The 25293-nt window shown below is 44.1% G+C and overlaps 1 protein-coding gene across 1 annotated transcript in view; it reads left to right on the top strand.

Moving 5' to 3' along the window:
- Positions 1–25293, top strand: part of LOC144987419 (uncharacterized) — a 409376-nt gene that overhangs the window by 231034 nt on the left and 153049 nt on the right. The gene's annotated exons all lie outside the window — the stretch shown is intronic.

Genomic DNA, 25293 nt, shown 5'->3' with positions numbered 1-25293 from the left:
CGCGTTCCAGAGGGTGCACCGGCTCGGAGGAAGAAGGTCCGACAACCAGCGTCCGCGACCGATTGTAGCCAAGTTTGACAACTACAAGCAAAAAAAGGTGGAGGAGGGCCACGGCTGGGAACTGAGGGGGACACATTTTAGTGTCAATGACCAGTTTCCGGATGAGATCCTGCGGCGCCGAAAGATCCTTTTTCCTCTGAGGAAAAAACACATTGCCAACGGGTCCAGAGCCGTGGTTTCTGTAGATAAACTCTTGGTAGATGGAGGCTCTTCCGAGACCCGGAGATCACCCCCTGGCTTTGCTGAAGATCTGACATCCGTGCTACGCTGAAAACAGCGGCTAAACGTGTTGAATGAATGAAACCGGCTCATCAATCATCCACACCTCCATCTCGTTAAAGCAGTTTAAGTTTTCTCCCCTCCCATGTTTCTTTTGTTTTCCTTGTTATGTTTGTTTCTTTCTGTTTTTCTTTACCTCTTTCTTCTTTTTAGTTTCCCCCTCTCTCCCCCCCTCCTCATATGTAAATTATCCAAAGGCAAGACGTCCCCCGGTAAGTTGGTTTTTATTTATGCACGGAACGGGCACGCGCGCGCAGACAAGCGCGCACACGGGCAAGCACACGCGAACCAGCTCACACTCGCGGACATCCCGCAAACACCTCACATAAGTCCACATAGGACACATGCAACATGCAGCTCACACAGTCAGGAAACGCTCACGCACACAACGCACAGTGTTTCTTCATCGATCAGCGGGCACGCGCACACGAACCGGCACACACTCTATTTAGCCTTACATTCTCTGGGTCAGAGCAGTTATGAACAGTCTTAACATCGTTAGCTGGAATGTGCGTGGGCTTGGCTCTGGGCCAAAGAGATTGAAAGTGTTATCTCACCTGGATGATCTTAAAGCAGATATAGCTCTACTGCAGGAGACCCATTTATGTACACAATCTCAGGACCTCCTGTGCAGCTCAAAATTTCCAGTCATATATTCTTCTAGTTATAACTCCAAACAACGAGGAGTCGCTGTTTTAATTAATAAAAATCTTAATTTTACTCAAAAGGATACAGTTACTGACCCAGAAGGCAGATTTGTAATCATTAATATATCCCTTCAGAATAAGGACTTTTGCATAGCCAGCATCTATGGTCCGAATGTTGACGACTCTTCCATCTTTTACAGATTCTTCACCTCACTCTCAGCTCACTCTGACTCCACAATCATTATAGGAGGAGACGTCAACCTTGTTTTGGACCCTGAACTTGACAGACTCAGCACAGCAGCAAACCAGCGTACATGGCGGTCTGCAAGTATTCTAAAGCAGTACATGAATGATCTGGGTCTCTGCGACGCTTGGCGCTCATGTCATCCAAGCACTAAGGGGTTCACCTTTTTCTCTCCAGTTCACCACTCACACTCCCGCTTAGACTATTTATTAATCAGTAAATCTCTTTTAAAAGAAATTAAAAGTTCCAACATTCATCCAATTATTATCAGTGATCATGCACCAGTCTCTGTAAATATTTCTAGGGAAATATCCACACCCTCAGGTACAACCTGGAGGTTTAATACGTCTCTGTTAAAGGACCAGGAATTTATTGAAATCTTTAAAAAAGAGTGGGCAACCTTCTTAGAATTTAACAATACTCCCGATATTTCACAATGTCTTCTTTGGGAAACAGCAAAAGCAGTCATGAGAGGGAAAATCATTTCTTATTCAACGCACAAAAAACGCAGAGAAAGCAGATTTATTAGAATTAGAAAATAAAATCAAAACTCTGGAGACTGCTTCTGCTGCTTCTGCACAGGGACACATTCTGGGAGATCTGAAAAATTTAAAGCTGCAGTTAAATGACATCATTAATAAACAAACACAATTTCAAATACAAAGGCTACGACTTGAAAGATTTAAAAACTCTAATAAATCTGGCAAATTTCTGGCTAATCAGCTTAAAATTAATAGAGAAAAATCATCAATCACCTCTATTATGGACCAAACAGGAAATGTCACTCATGACCCGGTCAAAATTAATAACGCATTTGAAAACTTTTATAAAAACTTGTACACATTACAGATCAATCCGTCAGAACAAAGTATTGACTCATTTCTTAATAATGTAAACCTACCCAAGTTAAATCAGGATCAAATCACAAACTTAGACTCTCCGCTCTCGTTGTCTGAACTTCATGAAGCTCTGTCACTTATGCCTAATGGTAAAGCACCAGGGCCTGACGGCTTTCCTGCTGAGTTTTATAAAGAATTCTGGGAACAACTGGCACCAACGTTTTATAAAACCGTCACATCTATCAATGAAAGCCAATCAATGCCACCTAACATGAACTCAGCCAACATTATCCTTCTTCTAAAACCAGACAAAGACCCCACGAGTCCTTCAAGCTATCGCCCTATTTCTCTAATCAATGCAGATGTGAAAATTATCTGCAAAGCACTAGCACAGAGAATAGAAAAAATCACTCCTCACATAATTGACTTTGACCAAACTGGATTCATCAAAGGCAGACACTCGGATGACAATGTCCGCAGACTCGTTAACATAATAGACTTTGCCACCATCAAAAACCAGGAAATGACTATACTATCACTGGATGCTGAAAAAGCCTTTGATAGAGTAAACTGGAAGTTCCTCATTGCTGCCCTCCATAAGTTTGGGTTTGGAGAATCATTCATCAATTGGATCAACATATTATATCACAACACCAATGCATCAGTTAGAACTAATAAACAGACTTCAAACAGGTTTTTTCTTGGAAGAGGAACCAGACAGGGTTGCCCACTCTCTCCTTCTCTTTTTGCTATATTCATTGAGCCTTTAGCTGCAGCAATAAGACAGAATGAGAGCATTAAAGGAATTAAAACCAAACACAGCCATCATAAAATTAGTCTCTATGCAGATGACATATTAGTTTTTAAGTAATATACATTCTGTAAATGAAACGGCAACAATCATTAATGAATTCTCTTCTATATCAGACTATTCCATTAATTGGAATACGTCTGTTTTATTACCACTGAACAATAATGCAGAGCAAAGACTCACAATACCAGTTAAGTCAGGAAATATCAAATCTCTAGGTATTTATTTTTCCCCCAAACTATCAGAACTGGTGCAGCTAAACTACACCCCATTACTGAAAAACATACAGGACGATCTAACACGCTGGACCAACCTGCCTTTGTCCCTTATGGGCAAGGTAGCCACGGTAAAAATGAAAATCTTACCCAAAGTTAATTATCTCTTCTCAATGATTCCCACACAACCACCATTAAAATGGTTCAAAACATTAGACTCATCCATATCAAGCTTTCTATGGAACAATAAACCTGCAAGAATTAGTCTAAAAACTTTAAAATATGCAAAAAGCTGTGGAGGATTAGAATTACCTAATTTCCACAATTACTTTCTTGCAAATAGATTACAATACATCTTAAAATGGTTAAAAAATAATCCAGAAACTAACTCATGGTTAGACTTGGAACAGGCGTTATGTGGAAAGATCAACCTGTCAGACCTTCCATTTATTAGCCAAACAGTTAAAAAACAGGATTGTTTCAAAAGTATTAATATAAACGCCACTTTAACAGCCTGGTGGGAATTTCTCAAAATATCAAAATCATCAATTCAACCGTGCAAAATGACACCCATCTGGAACAACCCAGACATCCTCATAAACAAAAAAATTATCCACTTCCCAGCTTGGCAAGCAGGGGGCATAAAACAACTAGAGCACATAATTATTGATAGAAGATTCATGACTCCCCAGGAACTTCAAGACAAACATGGAATAAATAACTTCTTGGAATATCAGCAACTTAAATCAAGTATTACTAAAAAGTTTAAATACAGAAACAACGATTTAAAGCTACCAGATGTAGTTACCACTCTGATCAATTTCTCAATGAATAAAACTCTCTCCAAAATATACAAACTTTTATGTAATTTAGACAATAATACTTCACTTCCAACAACAAAATGGGATGCAGATTTGAGCATCAGCACAGATGAAAGCTTCTGGTCAGAACTCTGTCTAAACACTTTTAAACTGACAAAAAGTCCAAATTTGCAGCTAATCCATTTCAAAACTCTTCACAGAATTTACTACACTGGACAGAGGATGTTCAAGATGGGTCTCAGTAACTCAGACATTTGTCAGCACTGTGACAGTAATCTACCCGACAATTACATGCATGCACTATGGTTCTGCACGCCTGTCCAGGCTCTCTGGCAGCAGGTATGTGCCGATCTATCAGTCTGGCTTAAGGTTTCAATCACAGCTTCACCGTCACTTTGTGTGCTTGGTGACATGAGTGCCATCGATGTAGAAGAAGGATTAGCATCTATCATTTTCATAACTCTTTGCAATGCTAAAAAAACCATTTTAATAAATTGGAAAAGCAAGAAAAATATAAATATAAGTCAACACAGAAATCTGCTGCTTGATCATATCAGCTTGGAAAAAATGTCAGCCCAAAGTTCAAGTAACTTTGAAAGAATTCAGTCTCTCTGGTCTCCCATAGCTAACTCCATGACTTAGGGAGTGGGGGGGCCTGGTCGTCGCTGCTCCTTGCCCTTCTGCCGTGGGCCGGGGTGGGGGTCGGGGCCTCCGGTGCCTGGCGGGGGGTGGTGGGGGCTCCGTTGGTCGGGGGGTCGGGTCCGGCGCCTGGGTGGGGTGGGCTGGGGCGCTGCGTGGTCCTCTGGGCTTGGGTGTGGGGGTGCGTGGTGGGGGTGTGGGGTGGTGGTCTGGCTTGGCTTGGGGGGGTGGTCCCTTTGCCTGTGCTGGGGGGGGTTGGCGTGGGGCGCTGCTCGGGGGGGGGGGGGCCCAGCGGCGCTGGATGGGCTTCCCATCTACACCTGGGGCTGGGATCAGCCCTTCCCTGGCTCTGGGACGGGACGGGACAACCCTCTTGGGGCCCCCGGGCGCTCTGGGTGTCATCCGCTTCGGCTACGGGGTCTGGGGAGGGTGGGGTGGGTGGTCTTGTCGGCCCTGTCCTGTGGGGGGGCATTCTGGGGGAGGGGGGGCACTATTGGTACGGGGCAGGGGGGGTTGACGGGTCGGGGTCTCCGCTGAGGCCATCGGCGGTTTCCCCGGCCGGTTGGCTGCCTCGGTCCCGTCGAGGCCTGACCAGAGCTCTTCTAGGGCCAGCGTTTGGGGGTGGGGGCCTGGGCTTGCTCCGGGGGGGGGGCGACGCTTTCTGGCTCCTCTCCCTCTGTGTGGGGTGGGTGGTGCTGGGCCTGGGGTGTTGGCGCCTCCGGGGGTGGGGCCCCTGGGCTGGGTGGGCCTGGCCCCCTTCCTGGGGGGGGCGGGGGACAGCTGTTTGACCACCGGGGGACAGTCTACCAGCTGTCCCCAACTTACCCCCTTCCTCATATAACCTCATAATAGGGTGGGGGGCTTAGCCTGCGATGAGCCTTGGGGGGGGGGGGGGGTTACTAGGCAGTGGCCCCCCTCCTATGGTTGCCGTATGGAGTGGGCCCCCCCTCTTTCGGTTTTATTTGCACCTTAGACATGTAGGGCCCTTGGTAGGGGGGGTGCTTGGACATCACTGCCAGCAAGCAGCAGATGTCCTCCTAGCACCCTACCCGCCAATTTTAACCGCACCTTAGACATTTAGGGCCCCTTGGTGGGGAGGGTGAGGGGATGTCAATGTGAGTAATCAGGAGATGTCCCCAAGGCGGGGGCGGCGGGCCCCTGCCTTGCTCCTCCCTGGACCAATCGTGGGCCGAGCGGATGGCTGCCTGGAGTGCGGAGCGGGTCTCCCTTGGGGGGTCCTGGCTCGTACCTGGGGTTGGGGTGGGGGGATGCCCGGAACTCCTGGGTGGTGGTGGGGTGCTCGTCTGGGGCTGTGGGCGTCCTTCTCCAGTGGGGCCCTGCGTTGGGTTCTCCAGGCGCGGCGGGGGGGCTGCTCTCCTGGTTGGGCTGGGGCGGCGCTCTCTCTCCCTCCGTGCCTCCCTGTTCTCTGGCTCTGGGGGCCTTGCGGCGGCCCTGCTGGCCCTGGCCTGGGTGGCGGGCTTGGTCGCCCGGGCGGCGGTTGTTCCCTGCCGGTTTCCGTGTGGCGTTGGGGGGATTCCGGCTGCCGCTGCGGTGGGGGTCTTGGGGTGGGGATGGCTGGGCACTCTCCCTCCTTCTTTTCACGTTCCACCATCCATTTTAGAAGAACATAAACACTCTCCTGAGCACAGGTGTTAGCTCACCTTTGCACTAACAGTTTGCATGACTGAATGACTGAAATATTTCACACTAGTTGGTTTTAAGGCATAAGTATGCGTGTGAACACTATCAGTGTGTGTGGACAGGCTCCGCCCTTTTTGTACTACATTTGAACCTTACCATAATGATTAATAACCAGTAAACGTGTTGCTCTATGCTGCTTCATGGTCTTACCCCCCTTCCCCTCCTATTATCACCCCCTACCCCCCCTCTCTCTAACATCCCTCCCTCTTCTTCCCCTCTTTCCTTTTCCGTCCGGTCCAACACCAAAGATTTTCAAACATGTTTGAAATTAATAAAGTTTGGCCTCAATTACAAAAGGGGTTTATTCAGACATACCTTTGGTTTGTCTGAAGATTAATAACCCCTCTTGTTAAAGTAAAATATGTCCAACACAAGAGGCACTCAGCTCTCATCTGTCTGCCCAGCTGTTGGACAGGACAAGTTAAAAAAAAAAAAAAGAACTTGATCTACTGTTAGCACACCTGCAAACACACCTTTAAACATCTGTAAACACTCCTGGAAACACACCTGCAAACACCTGGAAACACACCTGCAAACACACTTAGAAACACCTGCAAACACACCTCTAAACACCTGTAAACACACCTGTAAACACAACTGCAAACACCTGTAAACGCACCTATAAACACCTGTAAACACACCTGCAGACACACCTGCAAACACACCTATAAACACCTGTAAACATACCTGTAAACACCTGCAAACACACATGCAAACACACCTATAAACACACCTGTAAACACACCTGCAAACACACCTGTAAATACCTGCAAACACACCTGTAAACACACCTATAAACACCTGCAAACACACCTGTAAACACACCTATAAACACCTGTAAACACACCTGCAAACACACCTATAAACACCTGTAAACACACCTGCAAACACACCTGTAAACACACCTGTAAACACACCTGTAAATACCTGCAAACACACCTGCAATATAAATATTGCTTGAAATGGAGTGGAAGGAAGTGGACTTATATAATCCCACCCCGTTATACTATAACCATTTTATTACATGATTTATCAATATCCGGTTCCTAGGTTTTATCAGACAGAATTAAGAATCATAAGGTATTGATAAAGCACATGCCAAAGATGAATTACTTAAGTACTACGTCAAAAATAACTATTTTAGAAATCAACATGGCAAATGCAGCATCTGAAATATATGCAAATTATGTTACTTTTAAAAGTCATTCATATGATTAAAACATAATACTATATCAGAAAAATAGACACAACACTTTTTCAGGAATTTTCATAAAAAAATTTAATCAAGTATCAAAAGTTAAAAACATGTGCAAAGTTATGCTACATTAGGAAAGATTTTTGAATCAATTTATCAATTTTAGGAGCTAGTGAAGTAATATCATCAAAAGTCAATCAATTTAACAATTTTCAAAAGTGATTAATCATTTGTTTTACTCTTTTTGTATATTTTTTTGTATTTTTATTTTTTTTATAATAAAGTAATGCTGTAGGGAAAAATAATAATAATAATAATAGCATAATAACAATGAAAATCAATATTGAATTTACGAAATATATTGCCAAGGGGTAGCAGGTAGGTAATGAAGAGGAGGGGACCGAGAACAGAACCTTGAGGAACACCAGATGAAATGAGTGAGGGTTGGGATTTAAAAGAATTCAGTTGAATAAACGGAGTACGGCTTTAAAAAATAAGAATGAAACCAGCGGAGGGGGGGGGGGGGGGGGGACGGGACTCAATACCGAGGGCTGAAAGTCTGTGGAGGAGGATGGAGTGAGATATGGTGTCGAATGCTGCGCTCAAGTGGAGGAGGATGAGGATGGTGAAAAGTCCAGAATCAGCTGCTAGGAGAAGGTCATTGGTGATTTTTAGTAGGGCAGTTTCTGTGCTATGAAGGGGACGTAAACCAGATTGAAAAGGTTCAAAAAGATCATTTTGGGTGAGATGATGGGAAAGTTGGGAGGGACTATTTTTTCAAGAATTTTTGAAATGAAGGGGAGGTTAGAAATAGGACGAATATTATGAAAGGAATTGGGGTCTGAGCCGGGTTTTTAGGATGGGTCTGACGGCAGCGATCTTGAGGAGTGAGGGGACAATACCTGATGTCAATGAGGAGTGAATAATGGCACAAATGAAAGGAAGAAGAGAAGGAAGGCAGGATTTAACCAGGGATGTTGGAAGGGGATCGAGCAAACATGTGGATGGTTTGGACTTATGGATGAGGTGGGAAATTTCACTGGGATCAGGGAGGAAAAAGGAAGTGAATATATGAGTAACAGGAAACGAGTCAGACGGGACAGGAGGAGAGGTGGAGGAATGGAGATGCAGATGGATATCTAGAATTTTCTGGTTAAAGAATAACTGAAGAGAATTACAGTGCTCATCTGAATAAAAATGAGGGGGAAAACTGTTACAGGGTTGAAAGACATTATCCATTAAAGAAAACAGAATTTTGGAATTTCCCTTATTTACATCAATCAGTTCAGTGAAGTAGTTCGTTTTAGTGATAGAAACCTATGGAGTCCTATATTGTTCATAATTAAATAAATAAATATTTAATTAAATAAATAAATATGACCTCATGCAAATACACAATCAACTAATAAATCTCTCATAAATATATAAAAAGATCATGAAATTGTGAAAAACCTGTACACAGATTTTAAATTAGCCATTGTTTTATAAAATATATTTCATTTTGCTTTAAAAACCTGTTCATTATTTTAAAACAGCATTTTAAAATATTAATTTTAATCATGTGGAATATTTTTTTCCAACAATATGTTTATTGTTTTTTCTTTTGTTGTTTTTTACATTCCAACACACACAAACACAAACTAGCACAAAATTAAAGACAAAAATAAAAATATATAAAGACAAAAAAAATAAACATTTTCCTCTCAGACACCGTAGGCTGTTAGTCTTATGACATATTCAATATGAGTTTGAATACTTAAACACAAAACCTTGATATGTTTCCTGCAGAGACTTTCCCAGAAAAAAGAAAGTTAAACAGTAATAAAACAGTAATTCAGCTTATAGTTCACAGTACAGGGTACAAGCTAAAGTTTCAATCATCACTGTCTGACAGATCGGTCCCCTCAACAAATGTAATAAATGGTCTCCAAACTGCTTCAAACGAGTTCTTTTTTCCTTTTATGAAAAATGTTATGCGTTCCATTGGCAGTACGGTTAACATCAGTTTAGTCCATTGTTTTAGTGTTGGTCCTGAGCAGTTTTTCCAGTTAATTGCTATTGATCTTTTAGCCTGCAGTAAACACATGTCTATAAGTGATTTTTCTGATCTGGAATATCTATTGTCTTTGGGATAGATTCCCAAAATATAAAAGGCTGGTTCCAATGATATTTGAGATTATTTGTTTAATGGTTTCTCTGATTACAGACCAAAACTGCTTTATTATTCTACAGTCCCATATACAGTGAAAAAGTGTACCTTTTTCCTCATTGCATTTTGAACAGGAGTCTGGTATGTTGGCATTTAATTTATTTAATTTAACAGGCGTAATATAAACTCGCATCAGCCACTTGTACTGTAATAGCCTCAATCTTGAGTTAATTGTTTGTTTTTGTGCAGGCTATTTGCCATTCTTCTTCTGATATATCTGTTCCTAGGTCTTTTCTCCATGCATCGAGTTTCATTTTTGCATATTCTTTTGAGTTTGTAAGTATTAAATTATAAAATTCTGAAATAGCTCCTCTCTTATTGTCTTTGGTAACCAATTCTTCTAGTTGAGATTTTTGTGGTTTTAAAAGGGTTCTTTATTCTGTTAAAATTAAAGTTTCTTAATTGTAGGTATTTGTAAAAGTGTTTTCTATTAATGTAATATTTTGATTGTAGCATTTCAAATGACATCATGTCTGAGGAGCTATCTGGATACAGATCTTGTATTTTTTCCAAACCATTCATTGCCCATTGTTTGAACACCGCATCTGCTTTGCCCGCTGCAAATTGCTGGTTTGCCCAAATAGGACTAAGCTGTGATAGCGTATTTTGTTCTTTTATAGCTTTTTTTACACTATACCAAACATTGATCATGTTTTTAACCATTGGATTATTAGTTTTCTTGTTCAAGTTAGCTTCCAAGTCTGAAAATATAAAAAGAGGCAAAGGTGGGGTTAAAGTTTGGTTTTCCATTTCTGTCCATTGTGGGGCATATTTTTTTGTAAAATAGTATCTTATTGACCTAAGCTGTGCTGCCCAGTAATACCACATTATATTAGGGCATTGTAGTCCTCCTTCACTGTAAGGCAGATGGAGGAGTGATAACCGTATCCTAGGTTTTTTGTTTTTCCATATAAAACACAGAATCATTTGTTTTATAATTTTGAACCAACTGTCAGGAGGTGGCAGAGGGATATTTTGGAAAACATACAGTAGTTTTGGTAAAATCCAGTCCATGGATGATATTTAACACTCTGTGAACATTGTGCAAGCCCTGGCATCCTAAAACGAAACCATTCTGATCCCTATGAACAACATGAGGAAGAGTATTCTGCAGACGCATAGCCAACATGTTACAGATAATTTTTAAATCAGAGTTTAGTAAACTTGTAGGTCTCATGTTTTCACATTTATTACTTGGCTTTCCTGGCTTAGGTAGTAGGATGATTAGAGCACAGGTCATAGATTTAGGAAGGGCTCCATTATTAAATGATTCTTGAAGCATGTCTAACATTGGCTTTAGAATTTTATGTTGAAATGTTTTATAAAAGTCTATTGGAAACCCGTCCGGTCCAGCCTTCTTTCCAGAGCACGTTTTTTCTATGGCCTTTTTAATTTCCTCTACAGTTATATTATCTTCTAGCTGCTGTTTGAAATTCACTGGAATTACCGGAATAGGTAGTCTATCAAGAAATGCATTTTGAGCTTCATGGTTTACTTTATCAGAAGAGTTATAAAGATTGCAGAAGAAGTTTTTAAATTCAGTATTTATTTCATTTGGGTCCACTATGGTCATGCCACTTTTGTTAATTATTGACGTTATGTTTTTTTGGGCCTCCAATTGTTTAATTTGCCAGGCTAAGATCTTTCCAGGTTTGTCTCCCTGTTCATAGAAAGTTTGATTTAACCTCAAGATATCTGAGGCTGCACGATCTGTTGACTCTTTATTGTACTCAGCTCTCAAAATTTCTAATTCTTTTTCAGCTTTCTGATCTTTTTCTTTATAAACTTTCTCCTCAGTTGCTTTTATTTTTTCTTCCAATTGTATTCTTTTTTTGCGCAATTCTCTTGATTTTGATGACGTAAAGGAAATTATATGCCCTCTTAGAAAAGCTTTAAATGCCTCCCATCTTACACTGGCTGAAGTTTGAGTAGTGTTTATAGTAAAATATTCATCGATTTTATTACCTATAAATTCAACAAAATTTTCATCTTTAAGCCATTTTAGGTGCAGACACCACCTGGGTGGATCCATTTTAAGGTTATTATGAGAGTATAAGATGTTACACGGGGCATGGTCTGATATTGTTATACTATCGAAAAAACATTGTTTTATATTGGATAATAATTCTGCTGAGATTAAAAAGTAATCTATGCGAGAGTATGTGTTGTGAGTTTTAGAATAACAGGAATACTCAATATCTTTGGGTCTTGTGTGGCGCCAGATGTCTACAATTTTTAAATCCTTCATAAAATTCTGGATAATATTCCTACATCTTTGGTGAGTTTGGTCACATCCAGATGATCTATCCAAAGAGGGATCCAAGACACAATTCCAATCTCCTCCTATGATATTATTTCCTGGGAGTGAAGAGATGGTTAAAAAAAGGTTTGTAAAAAATGTGTCATCATCTGTTAGGCCCATAGACATTCACCAGATTGATAGTCTCTTTTAGGATGGAACCCTGAAGAATCAGATATCTGCCAAGTGTGTCCTTAATAACATTTAGGACTCGAAAAGGAACAGATTTATGAATTAGTGTGATAATGCCACATGCTCTTGAGATATGAGACGCTGAATATAAAGACCCCTGCCATCTTCTGCTTATTTTGACATTATCCTCTTCCAGAGTGTGAGTCTCCTGGAGGAAAACAATTTTGGACCCAATATCTTTTATCCTATTCATAACCTGTTTAATTTTGTTTGTTTTGTTCAAGCCCCTGCAGTTCCAAGATGTGCATTTAATTTCAAAGTTGTGTGTCACTTAAGCGCTGTTAGATAAACTTTGCTGCATTTATTAACAGGTCTGAGAGGTAAAAAAAAAACACATGGACAATATCTCCTAGGAGATGAACAACATAAAGAACAAAACCCCTTTTTTCCCAGCTAACTGGGCGCCCCCCCGATACATTCTGCTTCCAGCCGCAGTCCATTACGAACTTATTTGTTTGTAGAAACAAACCCCTAACCCCACCCTCCTCTGCTAGTTTTATGAGCAAATTCTATCCTTTAGAAATGCAATCAACTGCTCCTTTAACAATTTTGTGTCAAGTATATTGTTAGTATTATTGTATATACATACATATATACAATATTATAGTTTTCTAAATGTATTTAGGATAGTGTTGACAAATGTTTTAACATAAAATAACTTTTCCTGCATAGTAATATCTTTCCCTGTACTTGCAAACATGGTAAAATAAACTTCAAACCCAAGTCCACACTCTTAATACTTAAGGTCAAACTGTATTACTGCAACCAGTTGTCTCCTTTACACTTTAGTTAAGACTGGTAGTAGTAAAAATGAACGTATCCTATGTATTAAGCCGTTACCATATATTTACTTTGTGAGGCAAAATTTCCATTTAGTAGTTCTTTAATTTACCCCTTTGTCTTCTTGGATCTTGGATATGAAGCTCTGGGCCTCCTCTGCGTTGGTAAATTTGTGCACAGCGTCTTTGTACGTGACCACCAGTGTAGCTGGGGATAGGATCCCATGCCTCAGTCCAAGCTGGCGCAGATGCTGGCGTGCGGTGTCAAACTGCTTACGTTGTTTATGTACTTCTGTTGCGACATCGTTGTAGATTCTCACACGCTGGTTCTTATACAGGATTTCCTTTTTGGATCTTGCTGCTTTGGACACCAATTCCTTATGACTGAAGTTAAGAAACCTCATAATCAGCGTTCTTGGGGGTGCATCTGAACTCCTTTTCGGCCCAACCCGATGTGCTCTTCCAATGGTTAGAGGCTGTCGCAGTTGAGCAATATCCAGGGCTTCAGGCAGCCAGCTTTCCAAAAATCCACATATGTTGGAGCCTTCTGCACCTTCAGGCAGATTAACAAGACGGAGATTATTTATCCGTGATCTTGTTTCCAAATCAATTATTTTCTCCTCCAAATACTTGTTGCTTTTCACCAGCTTCACAACTTCAGCATTCATGCCTGTTTGTATATCCTCCACAGAAGAGAGACGCACCTCTGCCTCATCCATCCGCCCCGTGCATTCAGTCACTTGCCTTTGTGTGTCTTCAATGGCTTTCATAACACCGTCAAACCTTCCGGAAAATTCGGACCTTAATCCCCGGATTTCCATAAGTATTTCCTCTTTGAAGGCAAAAAGTTGATCGTTGCTTATCTGCTGTTGAGCAGAGCTGCCCGGTTTATTTCCTCCGGCAGCGGTCGCCATTCTCCTGGTGACTGTAGCAGATTCCTCTTCGCACGCGGCGTTAGCTGTTGTGCTAGCACTAGCGGTTAGCTTTTCCGTCATTGGCGACCCGAAGTCCGTCAATTTAGATTGTGCGGATGGCTTTGGCTTGTCTTTACCTCCTTTGCCTGTGGCGGGCATTTTCACAGATCTATCTTGCTGTTTGGAGCAATTCAAATCGTCTGTTTGACGGATAGTTCAGTGTTTGTTAGAGAGCAGAGTCGAGCGTGACTTTCTAGTTAACGGCCATTTCCGGAAGTCAATCATGTGGAATATTATTATAATTCTACGTCTTTTTTCAGAACCTTGGATTTCAAAATCAATATTTTTCAAAGTAGCTTTGTTTTTATTTCATGTTGCTGTTTTTCACAATGGCGTATTTATTTCATGAAGATCACACCTCCATTTTTTATTTAATTAAATATTTATTTATTTAATTATGAACAGTATAGGACTCCATAGAAACCAAGTCCTTGTATTGTAGAATCTGTTCTTTGTAGATTTCCTTATGAACGGGAGAGCCAGTTTTTTTGCAGAGCCGTTCCAACTGGCGGCATTTGGCTTTCATTTTATGGAGTTCAGGGGTGAACCAGGGGGAAGATTTAACAAACGAAACAGGAGTGAAACTATTAAAAAAGGCTGTTCTAAAAGAAACCATCTAAAACACACCTGCAAGGCTGTTATTATAAAAAGAAACCAGATCATCAGGGTTGGACGAGTTCGGGGAAGGAATGCGGTCCAAATGAGAAGAAAACAGCTCCACATTTATATTCTTAATGTTTCGGAGGGAGATGAGGCGAGTGGGTTTGATCTCAGATAAAGTCAAGGGGATGCTAAAAGAAACAAGATAGTGATCAGTCATAGGAAGATCATCTGTGGAACAGTTAGAGGGGGTTAACCCAGAGTGTGTCCCTTAGCATGGGTAGGCAGCTGAACATGTTGACAAAAACCAAGACTGTCCAGGCATGAGCAGAAGTCTCTGGTGAGGGGGAGGTGGTTGTTCTCAAAATGTATGTTAAAATCACCCATACACATAACATTAGGAGTGAGAGACGATAGGTGAGTTAGCAGAGTTCCAAAATGCTCCAGAAAGTTTGGGGGGCGGTAAACCACTGCTATTACAGTTGGTGTGGGTCCAGGCAGCATGAAGGCAGTGCACTCAATGGAGCTGAATGAGGGGAGCGGAACCGGGAGGACTTTCCACGTCTCGCGATATATCACCGCGAGACCGCCCCCGCGGCCATGGCAACGAGGCTGACAGAGGTAAACAAAGCCGGGAGGGGTGGAGTCATTGAGAGAGGAAAAGTAATTCTGTTGCTGCCAAGTTTCCGTAACGCAGAGAAAGTCCAACTTACGATCCACAATTAGATCCTGGATCAGCTGACCCTTGTTAGAGAGGGAGCGGATGTTGATGAGGCCAAAGTTGACGGTTCTGATGACCTGGCGCGGCGCCGAAGAAGTCGAGTTCGCAGGTCCGGGGAGGCTGGAGAGCACTCCGTGGTCCACAGAACGTCCGGTGTTACGTGGAGGACGGCGGGTAGAGGAGGAGAGGAAGCGGACAAGATTGGACGAGGCTTGGTAGTGCCGGTGCGTGCCACGGTGGATGTACCTCCGGCGTGGCGGGAGCAGGGGGTCCGTGCGGGCGTAGAGCAGATGAGCAGGAGCTGTAGGCAGCCAGCGGAGACGGAGGAGTTCCGACGCTGAGTACTGGATGAGCCCGGCCGTGGGGCGGTGGAAAAGCCAGAGGAGGATCCAGGTTAGAGCCGACCAGATGTAAAGTTTGCACGTCAGCATAGCTAAATGGTAAATGGTGTATACTTAAGGCCCGTACACACCGGGACGAATTTCGCCGGCGATTTTCGCCGACGTTTAACGCCTCGTGACTAAACAAAGGGCACCAATGAGAGTGTGCACACCGACGCGAAAAAACGCCAGGCGTTAAAGCGTCAAAAAAAAAAAAACGCCTCGGGTTCGTTTTTTTTTTTTCGAGGCGTCGCGTCGAAATCTATTCGACCAATGAGAACGGTGCTTTTGCACACGTGTCTGGAGCTTCTGAAGTTACAGTAAAACACAACTTGGGGGCGCTCAAACACAAAACTGCCTTGCTGAGCACACATACCAGCGAAGAAGATAGACGCCAAGTAGCGTCTACACTGCCGCGAAGAAATAATGACGGACATTCTAAAATATCCCCGAACCAAGCACCAGTTGGAGCTACTGGTTCCTGAAATATTCATGTTTTCTTTGTTTGATTCTGACAATCGCAATCGCATCGTAAATACTTGCTTTCTTCTTCTGAGCGTAAAGCGACTTTAAGAAGCCTAAAGTTGCGCAGCGCCAGCTTGTGTACAGGAGTATTTCTGTTTACATTAAGCGCCATCTAATGTCAGGGAATGAAATTGCATGTTCGCTCGGCTCATCGTCAGCGAAAATCGCCTGGGTGTGAACACAAAAAACGTGGCGAAAAACGCTGGCGAATAACGCCTGGCGAATATTCGTCCCGGTGTGTACGGGCCTTTATATAGCGCCTTTCTTCCTACAAGGACAAAGCGCTTTACAGTCACATACCCATTCACCCAGTCACTCACACATTCACACACTGGTGGTCGCTCCGCTGCCAAACACAGGCGCCCGCCTACCACCAGAGGCATAGTGGGGTTCAGTGTCTTGCCCAAGGACACTTCGACTCATGGGCGTGCAAGGCGGGAATCGAACCTGCAACCTTACGATCATGGGTCGACCGCCCTACCGCTGCACCACGGCGCCCCAAGCTGACAGGAGAAGGACTGCAGACTCAAAAACGTAATAAAATAAATCAATAAATCAAATCAAATCAAATGTGCACTTTTCAATAAAGATTATTCAAATAAATGTATTGAACAACAGTACCTGGCGCGACTGCTAGAGGTCTCTAAAAACACGTTCAAAATAATCAGCCCATTAACAGAAGATTTCAAACACATTCATACAACACTATAACTTTTACCCACAGCAGAACAGACTGACATGGTTAATGCACGTGCACAGCAGGTACATAAAGACATTCTCAATGGATCGCCGATATCCAGAGTCACCATGGAAACGCATGGAAGAAAAAGAGAGCGCTACACTTCAGTGAGACGGAGTCTGAGATTTAAATGACGGCTATGAAGATTATACGTCCATCAACAAAGTAAAAGACCCGTTTGTGTTGTCATGGTAACAGTGGTGTAGATTCCACCTGATGCTAATGCTAACTCTGCTCTGGGGCTTCTGGGTAGCACTGTTAGCAGCTAGCAAGATACTTTCATTCCTCTCAGTACTGGAAGGATTTTGATACGTATCTGTGTCCTTTATGTCTTTACTGAAGGAGTGTTTGTGTTTTGCAGATGGAAGGTTTTGATGTGACTGATGGAAATCCCCACATCCAACCAGCCAAACTGGTTCTGAGTTCAGCAGCTGCAGGTTCAGACCTGATCAGGACTCAGACCTGGATCTACTGGTGTTCAGCATAAATAATTCCTCAGTGATTCATTTCAGTTCCTCAAAGGTTCATTTTATTTCTTTAACCTTCATTCATCCAGGAGAGACAGAATGAGGAGAAAATCCTTTTTTCATTTGTGTTCTGGTAAAATTGAAGATCTTTAGAGAAATAAAAGGAGGAACAGGAAACACAGAAAGAAGCAGAAGAAAACAGTAAAAACAGAAAATCATGAAGTTATGAACATGATTAGAATCATTAAACCATTCATTCTTTAAAATGATCATTCAGATTCCTTTGAAATACTCTGGAACTAAAGAATCAAGGTTTTCAGGAAATGATTCTCTGGTTCTGCAGACTGACAGGAGGAAGAACCAATGAGGAGTTAGATTCAGGGACTTTCCATCCAATCACAGACTCTGGTCCATGTTGACGGCTGCAGACACGCCCCCTCCAACAGTGTTAAAGACATCATCCATCTCTGATCATGATAGTTCTCTTCCAAACCACAGAGAGCTGCAGGTTCTCTGGTCTAGAATGTTCTGCTAGATTTCTGGATTGACTTCATTCCTGCAGAAACACTCTGATCACATGAAGCTAACAGAAAACAACAACCATGTTTTACAGGAAGCTGACACATGGGGGCGCTGCAGGACTGCTGTAAGTAAGTAAGTACATTTTATTTGTATAGCACCTTTCGCAGACAAAAGTCACAAGGTGCTTCACAGGTTAAAATATGTATACATACACATATAAAAACATAAAAACATAAAATATAAAAAAGCATAAACCATGTAAAACAATCATCTCAAGCCCAATAAAAGTAGTTTCAGTTAAAATGCTTTGCAAAAATAAAAAGTTTTTAGTTGACTTTTAAAAGAATTCACAGAGTCCAGGGAACGTAGGGAGCTAAGCTGTCTGGGGCTTAAGCCCCTGGTAGGGTCTCCCATGGCAGACAGGTCCTGGGTGACGAGCCAGACATAGAGCGGTTCAGAAACCCCTGATGAAAAGAAACAACGAGGACCCGATCGGGTCGGGGCTCGCAGGCGAGCGCCTGGTGGCCGGGGCTCTTCCCACGGGCCCCGGTCGGGCACAGCCCGAAGGAGCGACGTGGGACCACTCTCCCATGGGCCCACCACCCGTAGGAGACCTCAAAAGGGGCCGGTGCAATGTGGTTTGGGTGGCAGTCGAGGGCGGGTGCCTCGGCGGCCCAAACCCCGATCATGGAACCTGGCTTTTGGGACATGGAATGTCACCTCTCTGGGAGGGAAGGAGCCTGAGCTGGTGCGAGAGGTTGAGAGATACCGTCTAGATATAGTCGGGCTCACCTCCACACATAGCCTGGGCTCTGAAACTCAGTCCTTAGAGAGGGGTTGGACTCTCTACCACTCTGGAGTTGCCCAAGGTGAGAGGCGGCGGGCTGGCGTAGGCTTACTCGTGAGCCCCCAGCTCAGCCGCCAAGTGTTGGAGTTCACCCCGGTGGACGAGAGGGTCATGTCCCTCCGCCTCCGGGTGGGGGACAGGTCTCTAACTGTGGTTTCGGCTTAAGGGCCGAACAGCAGTTCGGAGTACCAGGCCTTCTTGGTGTCTCTCGAAGGGGTACTGGAAAGTGCCCCAACGGGGGACTCCATTGTCTTCCTGGGGGACTTCAATGCCCACGTGGGCAATGACAGTGGCACCTGGAGGGGTGTGATTGGTAGGAACGCCCCCCCTGATCTGAACCCGAGTGGTGTTTTGTTATTGGACTTCTGTGCTCGTCATAGTTTGTCCATAACGAACACCATGTTCGAGCACAAGGGTGTCCATCAGTACACCTGGCATCAGGACGCCCTAGGCAGGAGGTCGATGATCGACTTTGTAGTTGTTTCAGGTGACCTTCGGCCCTGTGTCTTGGACACTCGGGTGAAGAGAGGGGCGGAGCTGTCCACCGATCACTACCTGGTGGTGAGTTGGATTCGCTGGCGGGGAAAGAGGCCGGAAAGACTTGGAAGACCCAAACGTACTGTGAGGGTCTGCTGGGAACGTCTGGCTGAGCCCTCCGTCAGGGAAGTCTTTAACTCCCACATCCGGGAGAACTTCAAACAGGTACCGGGGGAGGTTGGGGACATTGAGTCCGAGTGGACCATGTTTTCCACCTCCATTGTCTCTGTTGCTGCTCGGAGTTGTGGTCGCAAGGTCTCTGGTGCCTGTCGCGGCGGTAACCCCAGAACCCGGTGGTGGACACCGGAAGTAAGGGATGCCGTCAAGCTGAAGAAGGAGTCCTACCAGGCCTGGCTGGCCTGCGGGACTCCAGAGGCAGCTGACAGGTACCGGCAGTCTAAGCGAGCTGCGGCCCGGACTGTTGCGGAGGCGAAAACTCGGTCCTGGGAGGAGTTCGGTGAGGCCATGGAGAAGGACTATCGGTTGGCCTCGAAGAAATTCTGGCAAACCATCCGACGACTCAGGAGGGGAAAGCAGTTCTCCACAGGCACCGTTTTCAGCGCAGGTGGGGAGCTGTTGACTTCGACTGGGGACATTGTCGGGCGGTGGAAGGAGTACTTCGAGGATCTCCTCAATCCCACTGACACGCCTTCTTTTGAAGAAGTGGAGAGTGAGGATTTTGGGGTGGGGCTGTCCATTACCCGGGCTGAAGTCACTGAGGTAGTCAACGAGCTCCTCGGTGGCAAGGCCCCGGGGGTGGATGAAGTCCGCCCTGAGCACCTCAAGTCTCTGGATGCTGTGGGAGTGTCTTGGCTGACACGTCTCTGCAGCATCGCGTGGCGGTCGGGAACCGTACCACTGGACTGGCAGACAGGGGTGGTGGTTCCCCTCTTTAAGAAGGGGGACCGGAGGGTGTGTTCCAACCATAGGGGAATTACACTCCTCAGCCTCCCTGGGAAAGTCTATGCCAGGGTACTGGAGAGGAGAGTCCGTCCGATAGTCGAACCTCGGATTCAGGAACAACAGTGCGGTTTCCGTCCTGGTCGTGGAACAGTGGACCAGCTCTACACCCTATCTAGGGTGCTGGAGGGTTTGTGGGAGTTCGCTCATCCAGTCCATATGTGTTTTGTGGATTTGGAGAAGGCGTTCGACCGCATCCCCCGTGGCATCCTGTGGGGGGTGCTCTGGGAGTATGGGGTCCGGGGAGCCTTACTGAGGGCTGTCCGGTCTCTGTATGACCGGAGTAGGAGCTTGGTCCGCATAGCCGGCAGTAAGTCAGACCTGTTCCCGGTCCACGTTGGACTCCGGCAGGGCTGCCCTCTATCACCGGTTCTGTTCATAGTTTTTATGGACAGAATTTCTAGGCACAGCCAGGGGCCGGAAGGGATCTGGTTTGGGGACCACAGGATTTCCTCTCTGCTTTTTGCAGATGATGTTGTCCTGTTGGCTTCATCGAACCGGGACCTCCAGCGTGCATTGGGGCGGTTTGCGGCCGAGTGTGAAGCGGCTGGGATGAGGGTCAGCACCGCTAAATCTGAGGCCATGGTCCTTGACCGGAGAAAGGTAGTTTGCCATCTCTCGGTCGGTGGAGTGTCCTTGCCCCAGGTGGAGGAGTTTAAATACCTTGGGATCTTGGTCACGAGTGAGGGAAGATCGGAGCGTGAGATTGGCAGGCGGATCGGAGCAGCGTCCGTAGTTATGCGGTCGCTCTATCGGTCCGTCATGGTGAAAAGAGAGCTGAGCCGAAAAGCAAAGCTCTCAATTTACCGGTCGATCTACGTTCCAATACTCACCTATGGTCATGAGCTCTGGGTCATGACCGAAAGAACGAGGTCCCGAATACAAGCGGCTGAAATGATCTTCCTCCGTAGGGTGGCTGGGCGCTCCCTTAGAGATAGGGTGAGAAGCTCAGTCACCCGCGGAGAGCTCGGAGTAGAACCGCTTCTCCTCCACATCGAAAGGAGCCAGCTGAGATGGCTCGGGCATCTAGTTCGGATGCCTCCTGTACGCCTCCCTGGAGAGGTGTTCCGGGCATGTCCCACTGGGCGGAGGCCCCGGGGAAGACCCAGGACACGCTGGAGAGACTACGTCTCTCGGCTGGCCTGGGAACGTCTCGGGGTCCCCCCAGAGGAGCTGGAGGAAGTGGCTGGGGTGAGGGAAGTCTGGGCATCTCTGCTCAGTCTGCTGCCCCCGCGACCCGGTCCCGGATAAGCGGAGGAAGATGGATGGATGGATGGGCTGGAGTTCTAGGACCCTGTATAGAGACATAGGCCGCCTTTCCACTGCATGGTTCAAGTGATCCAATTCCCATTTTTTTCTCTCTTGTGGCACAGATCAGATATGATCGGTGAACATGTAAGCAGGACAAAAGCACATGGATTCTGATTTTCTCAGATCGGATACAGGCCTCTCTCATATGTGGAAATAAATCGGATAGGAATCGGATACGTGCATTAGCGTGTGCCATGTAAGCAGACAAATCAGATATTCCCCAGTAAATGAGAGTCGTACGTCAGTGACGTCAATTCAGGACACCAACTGAGATCACATGACTTATTAAGTTGCTTTTCTGCTGATTTGCTGTTGGAGGACAGCTGGAGCCCCATCAGCTGTTACCTTTCAGCCTCAGGCTTCAGACCGGAGTCGGAAACTGCTGTTATTTCCAGTTTGGTCTCGGTCGGTAAATGGTAACTAATCAAGTGGGACACCATTGCTCTGGAACAGGCTAGAAGCCGTTTATTTCTTTGCTTGGATCAAACTGTTAGTCCAGCACGTCTGCAAACACTTTCTCATTCAGAACTCAGAGAGAGACCATAAGCCGACCGAGCAGCCCCCCTTTTTCCTCTCCTGCCTCATCCTGGAGCGCCCGAGGGAACGCCTCCTTCCGCAGTCACACAAAAAACACGTCTGCGTTTGATAGTTTCAGCATTGGATAGTTTAAATGCAAAAATCAGATACGGGTCACTTTTAAAAGATGATGTAAGCGGGTCGTCAGAAAAATTGGATATAGTCAGAAAATCGGATATGAACATCAAGACCTGCAGTGGAAATGCGGCTATAGTTGAGGTTCTACATAGCAGAAGCAGCATGATCAGAAGAATGTCTGCTGTTCTGTCTCCATGGTTCTCTGTGGTTCTACTTCTCGTCTGTGGATCTCCTGAAGGTACGTTCTGCTGATTTACATCCAGAGAAACTTCAACAGAATCTAACATGAAGATACTTTCACTTTCAGCAGAGCTGGACTTCTCTATATGTAACCGTAGTTTTATTTCTTCCCACCACTTGTCAAGCATTTGGTCATAACAACACAACAGTCACTACAGTAGAAATGTATTTATCTTTAAAAACATCATCCAGGTGTTTTATTTGACTCATAGAAACTGGACTGGAACTCTTCTGAGTCCATGTTTTTCCACTCAGTGGCTTCATCATTTAAGCTGAACTCTGAGACATTTTGACCAAAACAAACACAAAAAGGAGGCGGCAGTGGCTCTGGCAGTAGAGCTGTCGGCCAATGATTGAAGGATCGGCGGTTCGATACCCCCCCCCCGTCTCCACTGTGTATGAATGTTCTGGTGATGGTCAGAGGGGCAGTAGAACCAGCAGCCTCTCCTCTGTCCATGTGCCCCAGGGCAGCTGTGGTTCATCAGTAGCTACCATCACCAAGAGTGAATGAATGATGGACACACTGGAGGAACAATGAGATTCATCCTTGAAGGTCTGAAGGTCTTTCCTGTTCCTGAAGTAGATCTTCTCTGCAGTTCAGACTCTAGAACTTTTCAGAATAAAAGTCCAAAGAGTCCAAAGGTCAGAAGAAGCAGAAGTTTCCTCCAGAGAAGCTCCAGCCTCATCTGGAAGAAGTGGGACAGATGTTCAGAGGTTCTTCTCCTCTGAGAAAAGATGGAGCTTCAGTGAAGAAAGGTGGAGACCAGCCTGCAGAGAAGCTGAACTTCTTCTGGTGAGGAGAACCTGCAGATGGAGTTCTACAGGAAAGAAAGCTTCCAGAACCCAACATAACAGCTGCAGTCCAGCTGGAAGTTGGATCTTCATGGATGCTTTGTTCTAGCATGAATGCTGCTGCTCACTAGAGAACATCAGAACGTCTGACCCAGAACCTTCTTCCTGCTGGGGTTCTCTAATAAACAGCTTTTCTCCTCTAGACTTTTGGATGGTTTCAAGCTGCTTTGATGAAAATCATACAAATGTCAATATTGTCTCCCCTCCTTTAACAAACCACACAGCTATCTCAATCCAGATCTCTGTAAATCCAAACCCCTGCCACAGACGTTCATACTGGATTTAAATAACTATCTGATGATAAAACCGTCTGCTATTCATGAAAAGCTTCTGTCAAAAAGCCTCTGTAGAAAAACTAGGAATAGTCTAAATATCTGAGAACATATGGACGCTCATTTGCTAAAAGATCTGAAAGTTTAATGTCAGAAAAACATCTTTAACTCAAAAATCTGCTGCTGGTTTAATGAACCAAAACATCCATCAATCTGCAGAATAAACTGATGACATGAAGAGAGGTAAAGCTGAAGGAGCTTGAAGGAGAAGCAGGAGGAGATGGATGGAGGAAGGAGAGCAGAATACTGCAGAATACTTTCTTCTAGAAAGATTTAATGCTCAGAATAATTCAATACAAAAATGAAATATTGATGGGAACGTTACAGATAATCCTAAGAAAATAACAGTTACTGCTCTGACTTCTGCACTAAACTCTAGGAATCTAAATATGTGAAGAAACTAACAATCTCATTTTAGAATCCCTCACAGAAATGAAAGTCATTGATGCTGATTGAAGGAATTCTGTGATAAACAACTATTAATACGTGAAGTTCTATCAGCCATTGAACACCTCAAACTAAATAAATCTCCAGGCAAAGACGGATTAACTTCTGAATTCTATCAAACATTCTGGCTCCTTTCCTAGAAAGCCTAGATAATTTCCTTCCTCCTACTGTAACCCAGGACTTTATAACATTCATACCCAAAGCTAGAAAGGATTTACTCCACATAAGAATGAAAAAGGTTATGGATCATATAATAGATGAGACTCAATCTGGCTTCATGAGAAATAGACTGTGAAGAAACTGGATTCTCTAGAAAGGACTGTATTGTTTTAGTTCGTAACCCCGTCAGTTTCTTACACACAGAAATAATGAATAATGACTCAGAGACAAAACTTATCTTTTGTAGATTTACTCCGCACAAATACCACAGATTTGTACGCAGGGTTACAGACAGATGAACATGGTGCATTCAAAGTCTGAACAAAGGGGTTCATCAAAAGGCCTGGCATATATAGCTTGCATTTGCATATTCAGAACCTCATTCTATAGATCATGGTGGGAAAAACCCACAGACTGTTGCAGGCTAGATGCTGGAAGGTCAGAGCACCTGAAGTGTCAGATCTCTGAGGTTATCACAGACATTTGCCAGAACGCACACACCAGAACACACAAAGATGAAAAGGGAGGATGTTAAAGGAACGTTTGAGAGACAATAGTCTTGGTTGTGCTCTGTCTGGAGTGTAATATAATTTTGAGATGATAATACATAGTGAATCGAGTTTAAGCCATTAATGTAATAAAAGGTAAAAGTTAGTGTAATAAAATGTAAAGGGAGTTTCTAACTATTCTGTTTCTAATCACTCCTAACATACCCCCCTGTTTGTCATATCAAAATTATCAAAATTATATATGGAAAGTCAGCAGAACTCCTGTCATCACACTGAAAAAAAAGATCTGTTGGATTGACATAAAAAAATCATGGACATCGGTTGCGCGCAAAAAGATCATGTTGAACCAATATAATTATTGCACATAATAAAATCATGTTCTACCGTAATGAATGCTTCTTTGTTTCTGCACCTAATAATTTTACAGAAACAAACAAGATTTTATTATGTCATTTACCATAATTTTTTCAAAAATTTAAAAGACAATAAAAAACTATTATTTTGAAATTACCTACATAGTTCATTTTAATTTATAAATTATTTTAATAAAATTTAAATTGAAAAATAAAATTGCAATTGCAGATTAT

The sequence above is a fragment of the Oryzias latipes genome, chromosome 18 (assembly GCF_053564925.1).
Source record: "Oryzias latipes strain Hd-rR chromosome 18, Olatipes_Hd-rR_3.1".
In the NCBI taxonomy this organism is placed as follows: domain Eukaryota; kingdom Metazoa; phylum Chordata; class Actinopteri; order Beloniformes; family Adrianichthyidae; genus Oryzias; species Oryzias latipes.
Note: the sequence above shows the minus strand (reverse complement) of the source record. Positions and strands in the feature narration are given on the sequence as shown.